Genomic DNA, 23156 nt, shown 5'->3' on the forward strand with positions numbered 1-23156 from the left:
CTGCTCTGTCTCTATCCCAATAACAGAGATAACAAGGAAACTTGGTAAAACCTCCTTGGAATCCCATAAAAAATGACACCATTTTGAAGACTCCAATAACCTCCCAGCCATACTTATCATAGTTCAAAGCTTCCAGTAGAGGTTTGACACTGTTGTAGTCCTCCTTAAGATGCACTAAACGAGCCAAGAGAAGAGATGGATACTTGTTCCCATTGTGCAGAAGTACAGTTTTTAGGCTTCTAGAGGAGCTATCAATGAATACTCTCCAGTCATCTAGATTGCATGCAATCCAATTGCATCAAACAAGCCTGATACATCATTACAGCAGCACAACCTGTTTTCATTACTGAAGAAGCTTGAGAAATGAATGTTTGTGACGTTTTCTTTGGCTTGTCACTTGCACACTTTCATCCACCAAGTCCCACTCCTTAAGCCTTGAAATCAAAAGCTCAGCATTTGGCTTTGTTAAACCAAGATCTCTGATAAGGTCATTGAGGTCTGTTTGGTTTGGGTAGTAAGGATTCTTCCCAATAGCTGCATCTGTGAGATCACAGTCTTGTTCGCTGTGCTTTTCATTTTCTGATTTGCTGCTTTCTTCTTCTGACGGTCGACTTCTTTCTAGAGGTGTAGGTATAGGACGATCAGCACTGTGTGGTACTGGTGCAATAGAAGAGGGAAGACCTGGATAAGATATAGCAGGTGCATTTTTCCCAATTCGGTGTTTGGAAGGCTCCACCACCAGGCAGAAGTAGCAGTGGGTTGAGTGATCAGTGGGTTCACGTTATATTTTAAGAATAGCAAACTTCATGGCTCTTTTTTCTCCTCTATACTATCCTGTAAAAAACAAAAGAATTCGTTTCTGTTACATATATTTCATTTAAAAAATGTTCCTATTCAAGATTTTACCCTTCATATAACTAACGACTTTCTTACCTCACAATGTTTTCTTACAATGCTCACAAACAACATGAGGTGCCCAGGTCTTGTCTTGGTCCACAACTGGCATGACAAAATATGCTTTGTAAGCTTCACACATTTTTTTAGATGCTGTTACAGAGAACTTCTTTGCTCTTGTCTTAATGAATTGACCACATATGTAGCAGAATGCATCTGGAGAATGAGTGTAGCCTCTTGATGCCATTTCACTTCTGAAGTGTTTTCTCAGATAGCAAGAGCACCTGTTTTTACATTTGCCAAGTAAAACCCTAGAACATAATAGTTTTACATCAGTCTTTCTTAAAAGTGTTCCAGAAGTGTCCTGACCACAAAAGCAAAGTTCTGGGATCAAAATTGCTTTTTAAAATTTTGTTTAGTTATAAAGAATTGGGAAATAACGCTTATTTCCCAGGAACACGACAAAAGTGAAACTTTCTTACATAGTGTAATCTTTATTTCTGCAAGTACATGTACAAGGTATACAAATAAATAACAAAAAAGGCACAATACCGTGACTGGAACGATACACAAATAACCCGCACATAAAAGAGAGAGTGTGACTTTGTCAATGGTCCAAGTCGGACCGAAACGTCGTCGTAAGCTTCTCTCTTTTATGTGCGGGTTATTTGTGTACAAGGTATACAGGCCTAGCTGACATCAATGACATACTAGTATATAGAAAGCCTCTGGTTATGCAGATCATTTCGGGCAAATTAGGTAAATTTTGTCCCCAGGATGCGACCCACACCAGCCGACTAACACCCAGGTACCTGTTTACTGCTAGGTGAAGAGAGACAATAGATGTCTTAAACATGCACAAATGTTTCCACCCGTACGGAGATCGTGCCACGGACCTCAGTGTGTGAGCTGATTGCACTAGCAATCAACCTCAGATTTTAATTCTGCATACACTCCATTGCTGACACCGGTCATAACAGAAACATTATCAGTGCCTAAATTCTTATTATTAGTATTATGGAGAGCGCTAAACCCATAGGGATTAAACAGCGCCTGGTTGGGGGGTGGAAGGCATTCGGGATCAATTCAGGAAAGTGGAGCACAAATCCAATTCCCTAGATCAAGAGCCTCTCGCCAGTGTTAAGGAACCTCCCGTGAGAAAATTAGTGCCTAGATCAATACGTTTTTGTAACTAAAGTCCATTACTTTTCAAGTATTCCTTTAAAGCCTTGCATTTTGAATCAGCATTGCAGTCACACAGCTCAACTAGGTCCAAATAAGTAACCACAATTTGTTTTTTCTCGCAGAATAATAGGTAATGGCTATACTTAATAATTTAGTTATATAAATATCATTACTTTCGTCTATTAATAAGCTGAATTTACTATTTCCAATATCAGCTTTCAAATCATCACTAAAGTACGGTGCAAGTACATTGGAAACAACTGCACTACATTTTGTCCTCCTGAGCTTAAGGTTATTACATTCAAAACTGTTCTTTGCAGAGTTCACTTACATGGTCAACTTGACTTACGAAATCGTAATGACACGATTGCAAACAAACCATACTACGGACGGGGATAGAACCCTCGATCAGTCTCAAAACTCCAGACCGTCGCTAATGCGACGGTCTGGAGTTTTGAGACTCTCCGATCGCGAGTTCTATCCCCATCCGTGATATGGTTTACATGGTCAGCTACTTGTAAAGAACAATGCTCAGCAATAAACAGACATATTTCCCTCTGTTCTTCTTACATCATCGTTTATTTTTTTCAGATTGAAGCAGTATCTTTGTGTACTGAACGGTACAGTGGACACGTTATCTGTATAAAGTTTTCAATTGCTGCTCTTGTATCTGCATCATCTACAACTCGTCGGTATTCTAATATCATCCATTGTTTCAGTGTTGTAGTTAACAGTCATTACAACCTTGGAGTATCTCCTAGATTACTTGTTAAAGAAATTTGTATTTGTTTCTGAATCCAGAATATTTTCAAAATTAATTGTATTAATACATTTATAATATTTGTGTGTGTGCACGTGTGTGTGTGTGTGTGTGTATGTACTCACCTATTTGTGGTTGCAGAGGTCGATTCATAGCTCCTGGCCCCGCCTCTTTGCTGACTGCTACTAGGTCCTCTCACACCCTGCCCCATGAGCTTTATCATACCTCGCCTTAAAACTATGTATGGTTCCCGCCTCCAATACGGCACTTTCTAGGCTATTCCACGGCTTGACTACTCTATGACTGAAGAAATACTTCCTAACATCCCTTTGATTCATCTAAGTCTTCAACTTCCAATTGTGATCTCTAGTGTCTGTGTCCCATCTCTGGAACATCCCGTCTTTGTCCACCTTGTCTATTCCGCGCAGTATTTTATATATCGTTATCATGTCTCCCCTGACCCTCCTGTCCTCCAGTGTCGTCAGGCCGATTTCCCTCAACCTTTCTTCGTAGGACAATCCCCGTAGCTCTGAGACTAGTCTTGTTGCAAACCTTTGCACTTTCTCTAATTTCTTGACGTGCTTGACTAGGTGTGGATTCCAAACTGGTGCTGCATACTCCAGTATGGGCCTGACGTAAATGGTATACAGAGTCTTGAACGAATCCTTACTGAGGTATCGGAACGCTATCCGTAGGTTTGCCAGGCGCCCGTATGCTGCAGCAGTTATCTGATTGATGTGCGCCTCAGGAGATATGCTCGGTGTTATACTCACCCCCAGATCTTTTTCCTTGAGTGAGGTTTGCAGTCTTTGGCCATCTAAACTATATTGTATCTGCGGTCTTCTTTGCCCTTCCCCAATCTTCATGACTTTGCATTTGGCAGGGTTAAACTCAAGGAGCCAGTTGCTCGACCAGGCTTGTAGCCTGTCCAGGTCTCTTTGTAGTCCTGCCTGATCCTCATCCGATTTGATTCTTCTCATTAACTTCACATCATCTGCAAACAAGGACACTTCTGAGTCTATCCCTTCCGTTATGTCGTTCACATATACCAAGAACAGCACAGGTCCTAGGACTGACCCCTGTGGAACCCCGCTTGTCACAGGCGCCCACCCTGACACCTCGTCCCGTACCATGACTCGTTGTTGCCTCCCTGTCAGGTCTGTCAGGTATTCTCTGATCCATTGCAGTGCCTTTCCTGTTATGTGCGCCTGATCCTCTAGCTTTTGCAGTAACCTCTTGTGAGGAACTGTGTCGAAGGCCTTCTTGCAGTCCAAAAAAATGCAGTCGATCCACTCCTCTCTCTCGTCTTACTTCTGTCACCTTGTCATAAAACTCTAGTAGGTTTGTGCCACAGGATTTTCCTTCCCTGAAACCGTGCTGGTTGTCAATTATACACTTGTTTCTTTCCAGGTGCTCCACCACTCTCCTCCTGATGATCTTCTCCATGACCTTGCATACTATACACGTTAGTGATACAGGTCTGTAGTTTAGTTATTGGCACACACAATATCTCTGCTCCCTCTTTAAGGACCCACGGAGAGATGTTGTCTGGTCCCACCGCCTTTGAGGTGTCAAGTTCGCATAGCAGCTTCTTCACCTCCTCCTTGGTTATATGTACCTCATCCAGCACTTGCTGGTGTACCCCCCTGTTCTGATTTCCTGGAGTCCTACTGGTTTCCACTGTAAATACTTCTTTAAATCTCGTGTTGAGCTCCTGACATACCTCTCGGTCGTTTCTTGTGAATTCCCCATCACCCTTCCTCAGTCTGATTACATGGTCCTTGACTGTTGTTTTCCTCCTGATGTGGCTGTACAACAGCTTCGGGTCAGTCTTGACTTTCGATGCTATGTCATTTTCATATTGTCGCTGAGCCTCCCTTCTTATCTGTGCATATTCGTTTCTGGCTCTTCGGCTAATCTCTTTATTTTCCTGAGTTCTCTGTCTTCTGTACCTTTTCCATTCTCTAGTACACCTAGTTTTTGCCTCCCTACACCTTTGGGTGAACCAAGGACTCGTTCTGTTCTTCCCATTATTTCTGTTTCCCTTGGGAACAAACCTCTCCTCTGCCTCCTTGCATTTTGTTGCCACATAGTCCATCATTTCTTGTACTGGTTTTCCTGTCAGTTCCCTCTCCCACTGAATGTCTTGAAGGAAGTTCCTCATGCCTGAGTAGTTCCCCCTTTTGTAGTTTGTTTTTTTCCCAACCTGTTCCTGCTACTCTCTCCACTTGGAGCTCAACTATGTAGTCGAAGCACAGAACCACATGATCACTAGCTCCCAGGGGCCTTTCATACATGACATCATCGATGTCCGAACTACTCAAGGTGAATACAAGGTCCAGTCTTGCTGGTTCATCCTCTCCTCTCTCTCTGGTAGTGTCTCTAACATGTTGATGCATGAGGTTTTCCAGTACCACATCCATCATCTTGGCTCTCCATGTTTCGGGACCCCCATGGGGCTCCAGGTTTTCCCAGTCAATCTCCTTGTGTGTGTGTGTGTGTGTGTGTGTGTGTGTGTGTGTGTGTGTGTGTGTGTGTGTGTGTGTGTGTGTGTGTGTGTGTGTGTATAATGTCGTGCCGAATAGGCAGAACTTGCGATCTTGGCTTAAATAGCAACGCTCACCTTGCCATATAGGACAAGTGAAAATTTGTGTATGCAATAATTTCGCCAAAATCATTCTGAACCTAACGAAAAAAAATATATTTCACTGTGTTTGTTTAGTATTAAATTACTGTAAACAAATCTAAAATATATTTAGTTGGGTTAGGCTAAAATAAATTGTTCTTGTTATAATAAGGTTAGGTAAGTTTTCTAAGATTCTTTTGGTGTAAAATTATAAATTTTTACATCAACATTAATGAAAAAAAATATATCTTTAAATGTATAAGAGAAAATTTCAGAAAGGACTTAATTTTAAATGAGTTCTTGCTAATTGACCAGTTTTACATATTCGGCACGACACACACACATATATATATATATATATATATATATATATATATATATATATATATATATATATATATATATATATATATATATATATATATATATATGAATATGGTCAGTAGCTTTTCCTTACCCCTTCCTCATTATCCACATTTCCAACCCTATATCTCTTCTCTTCTCATTACCTTTTCTCTCTCCTTAAAGTAGACAAAAATCCTTAACATGGAGACAGGAATTTGTTAGTTAAAAATTTTTACAACAGTTTTTTTTCTAGCACTGACTTGATATTGTTTATGCTTAGTGTCACATAGCAAGTGCAAGCATCAGAAATTTTAAAGTTTGTAATCTGTTCGCTCTTGCAGAAACTGTTTACATCTGTTCTGCAAGCACGTGCATGTAACATTCTTTAAATATAAATGAATTCAAAGTGAACTTTACAGTTATAAATGAAATAAGAAATATAATAATGCGTGTTACCTGAGGTTCCCAGCTTCGCTACACCACAGGTGTACCGGTGATGGTCATAAACTAGCTGATCCTGACAGCAAACAGCACGCTCAATTATTGTAGGAGTAAACAAGTGCATAGGTAATTTTCTGTGTATATAAATCTGATTTATTTAATGTACAAGCGTGTCTATGTTCAGGCTACAAACACCTGTAACCTCCTGTTTTTTTTTCTTTTTTATTTAATAGGTTTTACTCTTAGTTAATCTCCAAAGCATTTTGACATGAAGTCAGGGGTTTCCTCGATGCCAGTCCACTGACGCTTCCTAGAAGGTGCGTACTTCTCAAGTTAATTGCTTGAAGCCTCTAGCAGTGCTTAACACATCCCTGCATCTTCTTAATCAACTAATAGGTCGTTTTACATACTTACCTTTTCATACATAATTACTGGAAATTTCAGAACCTTATTTTTAGATAAATTAAAGCACAGATGCAAATACATTTCAGCCATTTACAATTACCGTATTTCGCGGATTATTAGACGCATTTTTTTCCATAAAATGTCTTCAAAAACCATCCTGCGTCCTATAAACTGAAGGTCAGTGACGGAAGGTATAAGTTTGGGGTATGGGGTGGGCTGTAGCTATCCCAGTTACGTATGATGCCCAGCTACTGAAATTAAAACTAGTCTTATAAGCCACAAAATACGGTATTTATTTTTATAACAGATGGTTTACTTAGTGAACAGGAAATACCTCAAATGGTGAGACCTCACCTGAAGTCAGCCGAATGAACCATCCAGTCTTACAATTTAGATAATTCAAATCTTAAAACATTTGTATATGTTCATCCTTGAGTGTCCCAAATATTGCCTGTTGGCCAATTTGGCTTAAAGTCAATAGACTATATGAGGGGTCGTAGAAGTTGCATGTAACCTGAGCAATGCCAGTCAAGAATTCTTTAATCCTTAGCTAAAACAGGGATTAAAATAAGTTTTTAGTATTTATGTATGTATGTATATATATATATATATATATATATATATATATATATATATATATATATATATATATATATATATATGTCGTGCCGAATAGGCAGAACTTGCGATCTTGGCTTAAATAGCAACGCTCATCTTGCCATATAGGACAAGTTAAAATTTGTGTATGCAATAATTTCGCCAAAATCATTCTGAACCTAGCGAAAAAAAAATACATTTCACTGTGTTTGTTTAGTATTAAATTATTGTAAACAAATCTAAAATATATTTAGTTGGGTTAGGCTAAAAAAAATTGTTCTTGTTATAATAAGGTTAAGTAAGTTTTCTAAGTTCCTTTTGGTGCAAAATTATAAATTTTTACATCAACATTAATGAAAAAAATATATCTTTAAACGTATAAGAGAAAATTTTAGAAAGAACTTTATTTTAAATGAGTTCTTGCTAATTGACCAGTTTTACATATTCGGCACAACATATATATGTATATATGTATATATATATATATATATATATATATATATATATATATATATATATATATATATATATATATATATATATATATATGTCGTGCCGAATATGTATTATTATTATTATTACAATCAAGGGGGAAGCGCTAAACCCGGAGGATTATACAGCGCCTGGGGGGGTATGTGGAAGGCATTCAGGCTTAATTTGGGGAACTGGAGCACAGATCCAATTCCCTAAATCAAGAGCCCCTCACCAACATCAAGGAACCTTCCTTGAGGGGGCCGAATATGTAAAACTGGTCAATTAGCAAGAACTCATTCAAAATTAAGTCATTTCTAAAATTTTCTCTTATAGGTTTATAAATATATTTTTTTTCGTTAATGTTGATGTAAAAATTTATAATTTTGCACCAAAAGGAACTTAGAAAACTTACCTAACCTTATTATAACAAGAACAATTTATTTTAACCTAACCCAACTAAATATATTTTAGATTTGTTTACAATAATTTAATACTAAACAAACACAGTTAAATATATTTTTTTCGTTAGGTTCAGAATGATTTTGGCGAAATTATTACATACACAAATTTTCACTTGTCCTATATGGCAAGATGAGCGTTGCTATTTAAGCCAAGATCGCAAATTCTGCCTATTCGGCACGACACACACACACACACACATATATATATATATATATATATATATATATATATATATATATATATATATATATATATATATATATATATATGGGAAAATTTATGGAATAAATAATTGCCGAAGCAATTCGTAGCCATCTTGACAGGCATAAACTGATTAATGAATCTCAACACGGTTTTACAAAGGGGCGTTCCTGTCTTATAAATTTACTAGCTTTTTTTTTTTTCACTAAGGTGTCTGAAGAGGTAGATCATGGTAATGAATATGATATTGTGTATATTGACTTCAGTAAGGCTTTCGATAGAGTTCCACATCAGAGGCTATTGAGGAAACTTAAGGCACACGGAATAGGAGGAGAAATTTTTTCCTAGGTAGAGGTATGGCTGACAAATAGGCAGCAGAGAGTTTGCTTAAATGGAAAATCAGAATGGGGGCACGTCACAAGCGGTGTTCCGCAGGGGTCAGTGTTGGGCCCGTTGTTGTTCACAATTTACATAAACGACGTAGATGAGGGAATAAATAGCGACATAAGCAAATTTGCTGATGACACCAAAATAGGCCGTCCAATTCATTCTAATGAGGACACTAGAGCACTTCAGGATGATTGGAATAGACTGATGTAATGGTCGTATAAGTGGCAGATGCAGTTTAATATTGACAAATGCAAAGTTCTAAATGTTGGACAGGAAAATAACCATGCCACTTATAAACTAAATAATGTAGATCTTAATACTACTGATTGCGAAAAGGATTTAGGAGTTCTGGTTAGGAGTAATATAAAACCAAGACAACAGTGCATTAGTGTTCCCAATAAAGCTAACAGAATCCTTGGCTTCATATCTAGAAGTATAAATAATAGAAGTCCTCAGGTTGTTCTTCAACTTTATATATCCTTGGTTAGGCCTCATTTAGATTATGCTGCACAGTTCTGGTCACCGTATTACAGAATGGATATAAATGCACTGGAAAAAAGTACAGAGGTGGATAACAAAGATGATCCCATGTATCAGAAATCTTCCCTATTAGGATAGACTGAGGGCCCTGAATCTGCACTCTCTCGAAAGGCGTAGAATTAGGGGGGATATGATCGAGGTGTATAAATGGAAAACAGGAATAAATAAAGGGGATGTAAATAGCGTGCTGAAAATTTCCCGCCAAGACAGGACTCGCAGCAATGGTTTCAAATTGGAAAAATTCAGATTCAGGAAGGATATAGGAAAGCACTGGTTTGGTAATAGAGTTGTGAATGAGTGGAACAAACTCCAGAGTACAGTTATAGAGGACAAAACGTTGTGTAGTTTTAAAAATAGGTTACATAAATACATGAGTGGGTGTGAGTTGGACCTGACTAGCTTGTGCTACTAGGTCTGATGCGGTGCTCCTTCCTTAAGTGGAAGTGACATGACTACTAGGTGGGTCATTGGGCTATTCTAGGGGGAGGGGACATGGACCTGCTTCGCATGGGTCAGTAGGCCTGCTGCAGTGTTCCTTCTTTCTTATTATATATATATATATATATATATATATATATATATATATATATACATATATATATATAATATATATATATATATATATATATATATATATATATATATATATATATATATATATATATATATATATATATAGTGCATGTGTGTGTGTGTGTGTGTACTCACCTAATTGTGGTTGCAGGGGTCGAGACTCAGCTCCTGGCCCCGCCTCTTCACTGATCGCTACTGGATCCTCTCTCTCTCTGCTTCCTGAGCTTTGTCATACCTCTTCTTAAAACTATGTATGGTTCCTGCCTCCACTACTTCACTTGCTAGGCTATTCCACTTGCTGACAACTCTATGACTGAAGAAATACTTCCTAACGTCCCTGTGACTCGTCTGAGTCTTCAGCTTCCAGTTGTGACCCCTTGTCCCTGTGTCCCCTCTCTGGAACATCCTATCTCTGTCCACCTTGTCTATTCCCCGCAGTATCTTGTATGTCGTTATCATGTCTCCCCTGACCCTTCTGTCCTCCAGTGTCATCAGTCCGATTTCCCTTAACCTTTCCTCGTACGACATTCCCTTGAGCTCTGGGACTAGCCTTGTTGCAAACCTTTGTACTTTCTCTAACTTCTTGACGTGCTTGACCAGGTGTGGGTTCCAGACTGGTGCTGCATACTCCAGTATGGGCCTAACATACACAGTGTACAGTGTCTTGAACGATTCCTTATTAAGGTATCGGAACGCTATTCTCAGGTTTGCCAGGCGCCCGTATACTGCAGCGGTTATTTGGTTGATGTGTGCCTCCGGTGATGTGCTCGGTGTTATGGTCACCCCAAGGTCTTTCTCCCTGAGTGAGGTCTGTAGTCTTTGTCCACCTAGCCTATACTCTGTCTGCGGTCTTCTTTGCCCCTCCCCAATCTTCATGACTTTGCATTTGGCTGGATTGAATTCGAGAAGCCAGTTGCTGGACCACATGTCCAGCCTGTCCAGGTCTCTTTGCAGTCCTGCCTCATCCTCGTCCGATTTAATTCTTCTCATCAACTTCACGTCATCTGCGAACAGGGACACTTCAGAGTCTATTCCTTCCATCATGTCGTTCACATATATCAAAAATAGCACTGGTCCTAGAACTGACCCCTGTGGGACCCCGCTCGTAACAGGCGCCCACTGTGATACCTCTTCACGTACCATGACTCGTTGCTGCCTCCCTGTCAGGTATTCCCTTATCCATTGCAGTGCCCTCCCTTTTACGTGCGCCTGATCCTCCAGCTTCTGCACTAATCTCTTGTGGGGAACTGTGTCAAAGGCCTTCCTGCAGTCTAGGAAAACGCAATCTACCCACCCCTCTCTCTCGTGTCTTACTTCTGTTACCTTGTCATAAAACTCCAGGAGGTTTGTGATACAAGATTTGCCTTCCATGAACCCATGCTGGTTTTCATTTATAATCTTGTTCCTTTCCAGGTGTTCGACCACTCTCCTCCTGATAATCTTCTCCATGACTTTGCACACAATATATGTCAGAGACACAGGTCTGTAGTTTAGTGCCTCATTTCTGTTTCCTTTCTTAAATATGGGGACTACATTAGCCGTCTTCCATTTCTCAGGTAGTTGCCCAGTTTCAAGGGATGTGTGGAAGATTGTGGTTAGAGGCACACACAGCATCTCTGCTCCTTCTCTAAGGACCCATGGGGAGATGTTGTCCGGTCCCATCGCCTTTGAGGTGTCAAGGTCACTTAAGAGCTTCTTCACCTCCTCCTCAGTTGTTCGTATGTCATCCAACACTTGTTGGTATATTCCCTCTTGATATTCCCTTCTGTGCTGTCTTCCCACAGCCCTTCCTGTCTCTATTGTAAAAACTTCCTTAAATCTCCTGTTCAGCTCCTCACATACCTCCTGATCATTTCTTGTGAGTTCTCTTCTCTTAATCTGATCACCTGGTCTTTGTTGTCTTCCTCCTGATGTGGCTATACAACAGTTTCGGGTCAGTCTTGATTCTCGATGCTATGTCATTTTCATACTGTCGCTGGGCCTCCCTCCTTACCTGTGCGTACTCATTCCTGGCTCTACGACTGATCTCCCTATTTTCGTGTGTTCTCTGCCTTCTGTACTTTTTCCATTCTCTATTGCATTTTGTTTTTGCCTCCTTACACCGTCGGGTAAACCAGGGGCTCGTTCTGGTCTTCCCGTTGTTACTGTTGCCCTTGGGAATAAACCTTTCCACTGCCTCCTTGCATTTTGTTGTTACATATTCCATCATTTCATTTACTGGCTTTCCTGCCAGTTCACTGTCCCACTGGACCTCCCGCAGGAAGTTCTTCAACCCTATGTAGTCCCCTCTTTTATAGTCAGACTTTTCCCATTCAACTCCTGTTATTCTCTCCACTTGCAGTTCTACTATGTATTCAAAGCACAGAACCACGTGGTCGCTAGCTCCTAGGGGACTCTCATACTTGATGTCCTCAATATCTGAGCTGCCCAGGGTGAACACAAGGTCCAATCTTGCTGGTTCATCCTCCCCTCTCACTCTGGTAGTGTCCTTAACATGTTGGTGCATGAGGTTTTCCAGCACCACGTCCAACATCCTGGCTCTCCATGTTTCGGGACCCCCATGTGGCTCCAGGTTTTCCCAGTCAATCTCCCTGTGGTTGAAATCCCCCATAACCAGCAACTTTGCTCTGCTGGAGTGAGCTCTTCTTGCCACCTCAGCAAGTGTGTCCACCATTGCTCTGTTGCTCTCTTCATATTCCTCTCTTGGCCTCCTGCAGTTCTGTGGTGGATTATACATCACTGCAATGACCACTTTGTGTTCCCCAGACTGAAGTGTACCTGCTATGTAGTCTCTTTCTCCCGTCTCATCTATTCCTTCCATTTTCTCGAATTTCCATCTGTTTTTTACGAGCAGAGCAACCCCACCTCCCCCCCTGCCCCTTCTATCTTTCCTCATGATCTGGTATCCTGGTGGGAAGATTGCATCTGTTATTGTCTCCATGAGTTTTGTTTCTGTAACTGCTATGATGTCTGGGGACTTCTCATTGATTCTTTCTTGCCATTCCTCATGTTTATTCGTTAATCCATCTGCATTTGTGTACCAAACCTTCAACTTCTGTTCTAATACTGTAACTGTGGTGCGGGGGGTCGAAACAGAGGGATCGGTGTGTGATGGTTGGTTTGGATTGTTCAGTTGCCTTGGGGGTGTCGTGGCTGGAGTCCTTCTGCAGGTGTTTCTGGGGGGTGCGCTTGTCCTTCCATTTGTGTGTGTGTGTGTGTGTGTGTGTGTGTGTGTGTGTGTGTGTGTGTGTGTGTGTGTGTGTGTGTGTGTGTGTGTGTGTGTGTGTGTGTGTCACAGTAAATAGATATCACAAAATGCACAACCATAATGTTTGTTCTGTATGTATGTATATATATATATATATATATATATATATATATATATATATATATATATATATATATATATATATATATATATATGTATGTCGTGCCGAATAGGCAGAACTTGCGATCTTGGCTTAAATAGCAACGCTCATCTTGCCATATAGGACAAGTGAAAATTTGTGTATGCAATAATTTTACCAAAATCATTCTGAACCTAACGAAAAAAATATATTTCACTGTGTTTGTTTAGTATTAAATTATTGTAAACAAATCTAAAATATATTTAGCTGGGTTAAGCTAAAATAAATTGCGCTTGTTATAATAAGGTTAGGTAAGTTTTCTAAGTTCCTTTTGATGCAAAATTATAAATTTTTACATCAACATTAATGAAAAAAATATATCTTTAAACGTATAAGAGAAAATTTTAGAAAGGACTTAATTTTAAATGAGTTCTTGCTAATTGACCAGTTTTACATATTCGGCACGACATACATATATATATATATACAAAACACAGACCACAATGTTAGTTTTTAAGACTACAAAAGCTTCATTGTTTTAAGAGCTGATGGGAAATGGAGTCTCGCCTCGTACTGTTAGGATTTACATTACCAAAAACGAAATTTTTAATTTCTTCTGGGATTTACGATATTTTTTTAGGCTCCGCTTTTTTATCTTAGATGAGACTGTGGATGACAGAGCTATGGCACCCGGGCACTACGCTCAAATAACGCTGGAATCTGCAAGAGATGTAATTTGGAGGAGGAGATTCTAGTACACACCGACTGCTTTGATCTTGGCAGTGTGCTGTGTTCATAAGCATACTAGACGTGAGTTTGCTGGTACTCCGCCTACATGATTTTTCTTCCTCGGTAAGTACTTTAACTCAAGTAGCTCCTTCTCTGCTTCTTTGTGCTTTATCTAACAAGGTAACTATCGTTTTAACCAGTTCATCATACTTTTATCAGTATAGAGAATAAAAGATTTAATTTTGTTGTAACAAATTAAACCTACCCACAAATTAAAAATAAGATGTAAATTGGGCGACGTTTCAGTTCGTTCTGGATTGATATAAAGACCTCTAATAACCATCAGAGTGGTTCAGAACGGTAAATAACAGTCAAGTTATAATTCAATTTCTGATTCATGAATAAAATAAAGTGTAATGTGGTAAACACCAGACTAATGCCGTAACACTGAGCCACCACTGGAAATAGTGTCCATGTTTTTGTTGTGCGGTAGTGTGCCCTCCGGAAAAAGGATGGCGGAATCAGGCCCATTGCAGTGGGTAACACCCTTCGGCGCCTAGTCGCCAAGGCTGCAGTAAGAAGGGTGAGTCAAGAGGCTGCTGCAATGCTGAAACCAACTCAGCTCGGTTTCGGCGTTCAACAGGGCTGTGAAGCAGTTGCCCACGCAGCACGATTATGTATCAAAAACATGTCCTATGAAAAAGCCTTGGTCAAATTGGACTTTGCCAACGCTTTCAACTCAGTCAGAAGGGATGCTGCTCTCCAAGCAGTTTATAGAAACTTCCCTTCCCTTTATCCCTTCATAGAATCGTGTTATAGTGTGACTTCCAAACTATTGTTTGGGGACCATGAAATTGACTCATGTGAGGGCGTACAACAGGGGGACCCTCTCGCCCCCTTTCTATTTTGTTTGGTCATCAAGGAAGTCACAGAAGCACTCTCCAGCGAGTTCAATATCTGGTTCCTGGACGATGGTTCCCTAGCTGGCACAACAGAATCTCTCCCAGAGGACATCAGTAAAATTAAAGACATGGGAGAAAGCCTGGGCCTTTCTTTAAACCCCACCAAATGTGAAATAGTTTCTACCAATCAACAGATGATCCAGAATATTAGCGCCGTTTTACCAGGAGCACGAGCCATTAATCCAGCCAATAGCACTCTCCTTGGTGCTCCTCTTGGGTCCAATGCCATCGATCTGATCCTAGAAAAAAAAGTCTCAGACCTCCGGACGATGGAAAGCAGGATGAAAGACATTGACACACACGATGACTTCCAGCTATTCACCAGGTGCCTGTCATTCCCAAAACTTACCTACTTTCTGAGATGCTCCCCAGCCTTCAGCAGCCCAAAACTCAAGGAATATGACTCCCTCCTTAAGACCATGTTAGAGAGTGTATTGAATCTTTCCCTTGAAGATGGACAGTGGTTGCAAGCCTCACTTCCGGTCAGGCTTGGAGGGCTAGGAGTACGTAGATCCTCCCAGATTGCTCTACCAGCTTTCCTATCCTCTTCCATAGCATCAAACGAGTTGATAGGACAAATTCTTACTGATATCCTCAGTGACTCAGCAGGAATAGAAGACCCTAGCTATGCCAATGCCATCACTGAATGGGAGACTCTTGCTGGTCCAGCACCAAACCCTAGTGCAGCACTGGCTCACAGTCAAGCTGGGATGGCCCGATCGCTGAAAAGGTGCTTGCCAACATGCTCAGGGCTGCAACATCAGATAGGGAGATTGCCCGTCTCCAGGCTGTGAGCGCACCTCACTCTGGGGACTTCCTCCAAACAGCTCCCATATCGGCAATGGGAACGTGACTCGACCCTAAGACCCTCCGTACTGCAGTGGCTCTGCGCCTTGCTGCCCCAATTCACACAGAATATACGTGTATTTGTGGCGAAGCGCAAGCAGACCAATACGGTCTACATGGTCTTAACTGTTCTAAAACCAAGGGCTGGCATGCAAGACACAATGAGGCCAATGACATTAAGAGAACCCTTGCTACAGCTAGATGCCCAGCCGAGAGGGAGCCCCGATCACTAGCAGCCAACAATACCCACAACCCAGCAAACCACCCCGACGGGATCACCATCTATCCTTGGAAGAATGGCAAGCTCTTAGCATGGGACTATACCTGTGTGTCCACACTGGCTGACACCTATATCCATCACAGTGTGGGGCGACAGGGAGGAGCTGCTAACCACAGGGAGGAGTACAAGATCAGCAAGTACAGGGACATAAGCCAACAGTATCAATTTGTCCCAGTGGTATCAGAGACCTTGGGATCATGGGGAAAAAATGCCATACGTTTCCTTAAAGAATTGGGTTCCAGACTCATCGACACCACCAGTGACCCAAGGGCAGCCACTTTCATGTTCCAGCGCCTCAGCGTAGCCATCCAGAGGAGAAATGCTTGCTGCATACCTGGCTCGCGTCCAGCCTCGGAGGAGCTGGAGGAAATTCATGATCTTTGATACATTGTGCCATTTTATTCATGTTTATGTTTTTCTGTAAATGTATTCTATTTATTAATAAATGTTCACATAGAATATCAAATATAGGGGGTGGTAGGAGAAGAAAATATTCAAACAGCTCCGGGGAGAACCTTGAGTTTTCCCTGAGGTACGTTTATTGTCTTCTCTGAGGATGAGGGTCCCCATTCCAGCCATAGAGGTGGTACTTTCCTATATATATATATATATATATATACAGTATATTATATATTATATATATATGTATATATATATATATATATATTATATATATATATTATATATATGCACATGCATATATATATACATACATCTAGGTTTTTCTCCTTTTTCTACATAGCTCTTGTTCTTCTTTATTTTTTCTATTGTCCATGGGGAAGTGGAAAAGAATCTTTCCTCCGTAAGCCATGCGTGTCGAATGAGGCGACTAAAATGCCGGGAGCAATGGACTAGTAACCCCTTCTCCTGTAGACATTTACTAAAAAAGAGAAGAAAAACTTTATAAAACTGGGATGCTTAAATGTGCGTGGAAGATGGAGGGAATATTTTGAGGAATTGTTAAATGTTGATGAAGATAGGGAAGCTGTGATTTCGTGTATAGGGCAAGGAGAAATAACATCTTGTAGGAGTGAGGAAGAGCCAGTTGTGAGTGTGGGGGAAGTTCCTGAAGCAGTAGGTAAAATGAAAGGGGGTAAGGCAGCCGGGATTGATGGGATCAAGATAGAAATGTTAAAAGCAGGTGGGGATATAGTTTTGGAGTGGTTGGTGCAATTATTTAATAAATGTATGGAAGAGGGTAAGGTACCTAGGGATTGGCAGAGAGCATGCATAGTTCCTTTGTATAAAGGCAAAGGGGACAAAAGAGAGTGCAAAAATTATAGGGGGATAAGTCTGTCGAGTATACCTGGTAAAGTGTATGATAAGAGTTATTATTGAAAGAATTAAAAGTAAGACTGAGAATAGGATAGCAGATGAACAAGGAGGCTTTAGGAAAGGTAGGGGGTGTGTGGACCAGGTGTTTACAGTGAAACATATAAGTGAACAGTATTTAGATAAGGCTAAAGAGGTCTTTGTGGCATTTATAGATTTGGAAAAGGCGTATGACAGGGTGGATAGGGGGGGGCAATGTGGCAGATGTTGCAGGTGTATGGTGTAGGAGGTAGGTTACTGAAAGCAGTGAAGAGTTTTTACGAGGATAGTGAGGCTCAAGTTAGAGTACACAGGAAAGAGGGAAATTATTTCCCAGTAAAAGTAGGCCTTAGACAAGGATGTGTGATGTCACCGTGGTTGTTTAATATATTTATAGATGGGGTTGTAAGAGAAGTAAATGCGAGGGTCTTGACAAGAGGCGTGGAGTTAAAAGATAAAGAATCACACATAAAGTGGGAGTTGTCACAGTTGCTCTTTGCTGATGACACTGTGCTCTTGGGAGATTCTGAAGAGAAGTTGCAGAGATTGGTGGATGAATTTGGTAGGGTGTGCAAAAGAAGAAAATTAAAAGTGAATACAGGAAAGAGTAAGGTTATGAGGATAACAAAAATATTAGGTGATGAAAGATTGGATATCAGATTGGAGGGAGAGAGTATGGAGGAAGTGAATGTATTCAGATATTTGGGAGTGGACGTGTCAGCGGATGGGTCTATGAAGGATGAGGTGAATCATAGAATTGATGAGGGGAAAAGGGTGAGTGGTGCACTTAGGAGTCTGTGGAGACAAAGAACTTTGTCCTTGGAGGCAAAGAGGGGAATGTATGAGAGTATAGTTTTACCAACACTCTTATATGGGTGTGAAGCATGGGTGATGAATGTTGCAGCGAGGAGAAGGGTGGAGGCAGTGGAGATGTCATGTCTGAGGGCAATGTGTGGTGTGAATATAATGCAGAGAATTCGTAGTTTGGAAGTAAGGAGGAGGTGCGGGATTACCAAAACTGTTGTCCAGAGGGCTGAGGAAGGGTTGTTGAGGTGGTTCGGACATGTAGAGAGAATGGAGCGAAACAGAATGACTTCAAGAGTGTATCAGTCTGTAGTGGAAGGAAGCCGGGGTAGGGGTCGGCCTAGGAAAGGTTGGAGGGAGGGGGTAAAGGAGGTTTTGTGTGCGAGGGGCTTGGACTTCCAGCAGGCGTGCGTGAGCGTGTTTGATAGGAGTGAATGGAGACAAATGGTTTTTAATACTTAACGTGCTGTTGGAGTGTGAGCAAAGTAACATTTATGAAGGGGTTCAGGGAAACCGGCAGGCCGGACTTGAGTCCTGGAGATGGGAAGTACAGTGCCTGCACTCTGAAGGAGGGGTGTTAATGTTGCAGTTTAAAAACTGTAGTGTAAAGCACCCTTCTGGCAAGACAGTGATGGAGTGAATGATGGTGAAAGTTTTTCTTTTTCGGGCCACCCTGCCTTGGTGGGAATCGGCCAGTGTGATAATAAATAATAATAATAAAAAAATATATATATATATATATATATATATATATATATATATATATATATATATATATATATATATATATATATATTTGTGTGTGTGTGGGTGTGTGTGTGTAGACTCAAATTAAATTGTAATAAACAGCTGCCAATGAATAAACAGAATGGTAAACGAACCTTGATCTGCAAATTGACAGTCCTTCGCTCTACCGATCTAGCTGCTCAGGCCTCTAATAGCAAAGATTCGGAACTGATACTTATTCTATTATATTTGTCAAAGACTACCAACTGCAGCTAGATCGGCACAGCGACGGACTGTTAATATGCAGGCCTCGATTCGCCTCCCCGTCCATCAGTCTGTTTATTCACACACACACACACACACACACACACACACACACACACACACACACACACACACACACACACAACTATAAAATATATTATTTTTCAGTTACAACATGAACTCATAACCAACAGTGTTTCTATTCACTTGGAGTGTGCCAAACAGCTTCTTGTGCCTCCTTTCAACGGCAGATCTTCAATGGTGACGTTAGTATCAGCTGCTTCTGCTGTGCCAATCTACGTTAGTATTACAATTTACAGCTTTAATAATATAGACCGGGGAAAGTAACTAACTGGCTCTCATTCACCTGAACAGAGTAAAATATACAAAAAGAAAAAGTTTGTAAGCTTCACTGGGAAGATTCGCAGCGTATGATGGGAGAAAGTGTCGAGTTACCAAAGTTAAGGAAAGCATAACAGAGAGAGATTGAAGCAGGTTCCATTATTTAGATCATATGTTAATGGAAATGAGGAGCAATGGGAAAAGCTGGATATTTTCCTTCATGAAATGTAGGAAAGGTTTTACTAACAAAAAAGAAAAATGAGCAACATGTACAAATGACAATCGTCACATAAGTACGAATCAACAACTGACAGAAAAGATAATGAGGGAGGTAGCAGAAAGAGCAGCCGGAATAAAGGCGGCGTCATTGATAATAAATGTGTGGGGTGACAAAAGAAAAGGAAAAGAGCAGAAAGGAAAGAAAAACGGAAAAACTGCTATGGATGTGATCACAAGATCTCAGGCATAAATGAAACACAGGAAGGTAAATGATTAGAACAAACAAATCTATTAGCAGCATAAAAAGCGTCGATCAGTAGAAAGCTGGTACACAAAAACAAAAAAAAAATCATATTTAATACTTACATTTTCTTTTGAATTATTAATATGAAAACGTAAAGTTGTTGTCATGTAAGTTTATATAGGTTTTTCAAAGATAATGCACTTTTCATGCGTGTTGTCAAGCCGTGATTCAGACAGCAATATAGAAACGGATGATCACACGGCAAACGAACATTCAGTTGTCAGGGGCAATGAACAGAATAGAGAAAACCCGATAGAGGAAGATGAAGAAGAAAAAGAAAAGGAAGATGAGGACTTGTAAAAGTTTCTGCATCACTAACATACCTTAATAATCTTATTATCATTGTCATTATGCACTGACCGTATGTTAATTCCATTACCACTACCATAACCCAACAACCACGACGCATTACAATAATTATTATAAAACTACGACCCACCTACCACAGATAGTTATTACTAACTTGTGTGACACTTGTGTCCTGGTGCTCGGTGGATAGCGCACTCGCATTACATACCGAGTATCCGTGGTTCGTTCGCTGGCATAGGTGGAAACGTTGAATGTGGTTCTTTATAAGTGCTGCCCCTGTTCACCAAGCAGTAAGTAGGTACCTGTTGTGGACTGCATCCTGGGGTCAAGATTAAAGGACTCCACTGGAAATACGACAGCCATCGATGACGCACCGACTTTATTGTGTTGTACTGGCGGCTAACTCTCCACCGGTTAAAAATTCCAATAATATCACATTTTATCATACTTGATGGTAGTATAACACTCATGACATACTTCATAAATTTTATATACCGAGGCCCCGTACAAACGTAGCGTTGTCTTACTGAAACTTCCAATGACTTCAGTGTTATCTTCTACAGCTAATCACTATTCCCATACCATCTACTGTTAAGCCTCTACTTGTTAAACCGTTTCCAATTTACAATTAAACGCACATAAACCAGGCGATGCTTAACTCTTGGAATGTGTGACAAATTTATAAACCTGAATCCAGTAAAGCAATTCCAGTAACACTAAAATCCTCTTTGAATCCACTTTTTTTTTAAATAAGTATATTTCAATACCTATGAAGAGGTGACCTATGAACAGGTGGCCTAGGCAGATAAAATATATATATTTACATATAGGGTTGTTATCATGTCAGAAATAAATGTATTCCTAAACATAACCAGGAACGTTCTGTTTGGGAATACATAATTGTTATCAGTCTTCGAACACCTGCTTTCACAGCAGATGTTTCTAGGGTACACTGATTGAATTTCGAGTGAATATAAGGTGGTGGTTGTTAGTGTTGTTGGAGCTACTAGTCCCCAGCCACACGACCTCGCCCGCAGGTGGACACCAGGAAACTCTTATTTTGTAACTATCACCCAGAACTATCAGGTACTGAGATAAAGCAGAAAGGTGCCCACAGTAAATCATGAAGTCTATGTATCTGCTGGCGCTGCTGTTCTTCTGTGTCTACCTGGTGAAGGTGGAGAGCGCCGAGATTGACTCTGGGGCTGCAGTGCCGGACAACACCGTGGGAACAGATGAACAAAGTGGAAGCGACACTGCACCTGGTGAGGTATGTAGGAAAGTTTTCCTGATTTGCTTATTTCACACCATTGAACTGACTCTGCCCAATTCAAACCACGGCTTTCAAGCCCAGGTCGGTCCCGCAGCACTATGCCATGAGCTCAGCTCACTTAGATAAGCTGTGAGCGGTAAATTTGGGCCTATATATGAAAGAATGAATCTTTGCAGTAAGTGTGCACCATATAAAAAAAATCCTGCAGTGTATAATGGGAAAAAATTGCGACGGTATTTTTGGATTAAAACAGAAACTTTGCAGTGTATTTCCGTATGTATTTATGGTTATATTCTTGGTTTCTTCGTCTCATTTGATAGAATGGAGAATATGTTACATGAATAAACATGATTTTGACTGGTTTCTGGAGTGAAAGTAGCTTGAAAGTGAGCTCAAAGTAGCGGAAATGCTCGATTTTTGCCGAAATTACAGAGTACATAAATGACGTCACTCATCCAATACGCGTCCATGTGGCCACTCTAACACGCATTTACGAGTGAACTGATATTATTTATACAATTATTATAATAATACAGTAGTCTGTATAACAGTAAATATTCTCTTTTTTGTGCGAATAAAACTTCAAAATGGAAAACAAGCGTAATATATGAGAGGCCTGGGAACGTGATTAATAAACAAAGGAAATGTTATTTTAGTGTCAAGAATGCCTGCATTGTTTATTCGGAACCGTATTTTGAAATTGGCATTTCTTTAATTTTGTGTGAAATTGGCCAAATTACCAATTCCTGATCATTTTACTAGGTAGTTTAAATAGTTGAATGGGCAGTTTCTTCTACTCAGTCGACAGAACGGAAGGCATACTAGCGAAATAGCTATGAATTTGGTCAACTGGAACAATGGAATTGATCTAAAACCGGACTCAAAGTAAACGAAATCGCTGATGTGTAAATACAGCTGACACGGCAAAATTCGCGAAACTGTAATCTCGTCAATTTTCCATCAAATTTTGTATTTTTTGTTTTAATTTTTTTTTAATTTTCCGACCCTGAGAGCAAGGGTCCCGACCCTGAAAGGGGGTATTCTTGTACTAGTGAACGCACTACAATGTACAATGATCTCAAATGTTTTCATTTTTTTACTTAAACACAAATGTACGTCCCAGGTTTGAGCTCCCTTCAAGTAAAGATGCCGTGGTACTGCTGAAGAGCTCTTAATTCAAGGAATCAGAGCTGCCAACGCCTAACACGGATAAAACCTGATTAGTATTATTAGCCTATGGCTGGACAGGCGGTAAATAACAAATATTTTATTTACACTTCAATGTAACATGTATTCGATAGATGCAGCAATTACAGAAACAACAGAGGTAGGTAGCATGATGGGTGACATGCACAGCTTTACAACACAGGAGTATGCTAATAGTGCTATGTCCTTGCTCATTATGATAGCAAAATTTATGTATGTACAATTGTAAAACATAAATGGATGAAAATTTGCATTTATGAAGCTATCAGATTGATGCCTACACAGCCTTATAACAAACTGGATCTTCCTCCAAGTAAAATGAACTCGTGTTATAAGCTTAA

At 40.3% G+C, this 23156-nt stretch overlaps 1 protein-coding gene across 1 annotated transcript in view; it reads right to left on the bottom strand.

Moving 5' to 3' along the window:
• LOC138854516 (uncharacterized) overlaps nt 1-23156 on the bottom strand; it is a 484295-nt gene that overhangs the window by 431221 nt on the left and 29918 nt on the right. The window lies entirely within an intron of this gene.

Source organism: Cherax quadricarinatus, chromosome 61 (genome assembly GCF_038502225.1).
Source record: "Cherax quadricarinatus isolate ZL_2023a chromosome 61, ASM3850222v1, whole genome shotgun sequence".
Classification (NCBI taxonomy): domain Eukaryota; kingdom Metazoa; phylum Arthropoda; class Malacostraca; order Decapoda; family Parastacidae; genus Cherax; species Cherax quadricarinatus.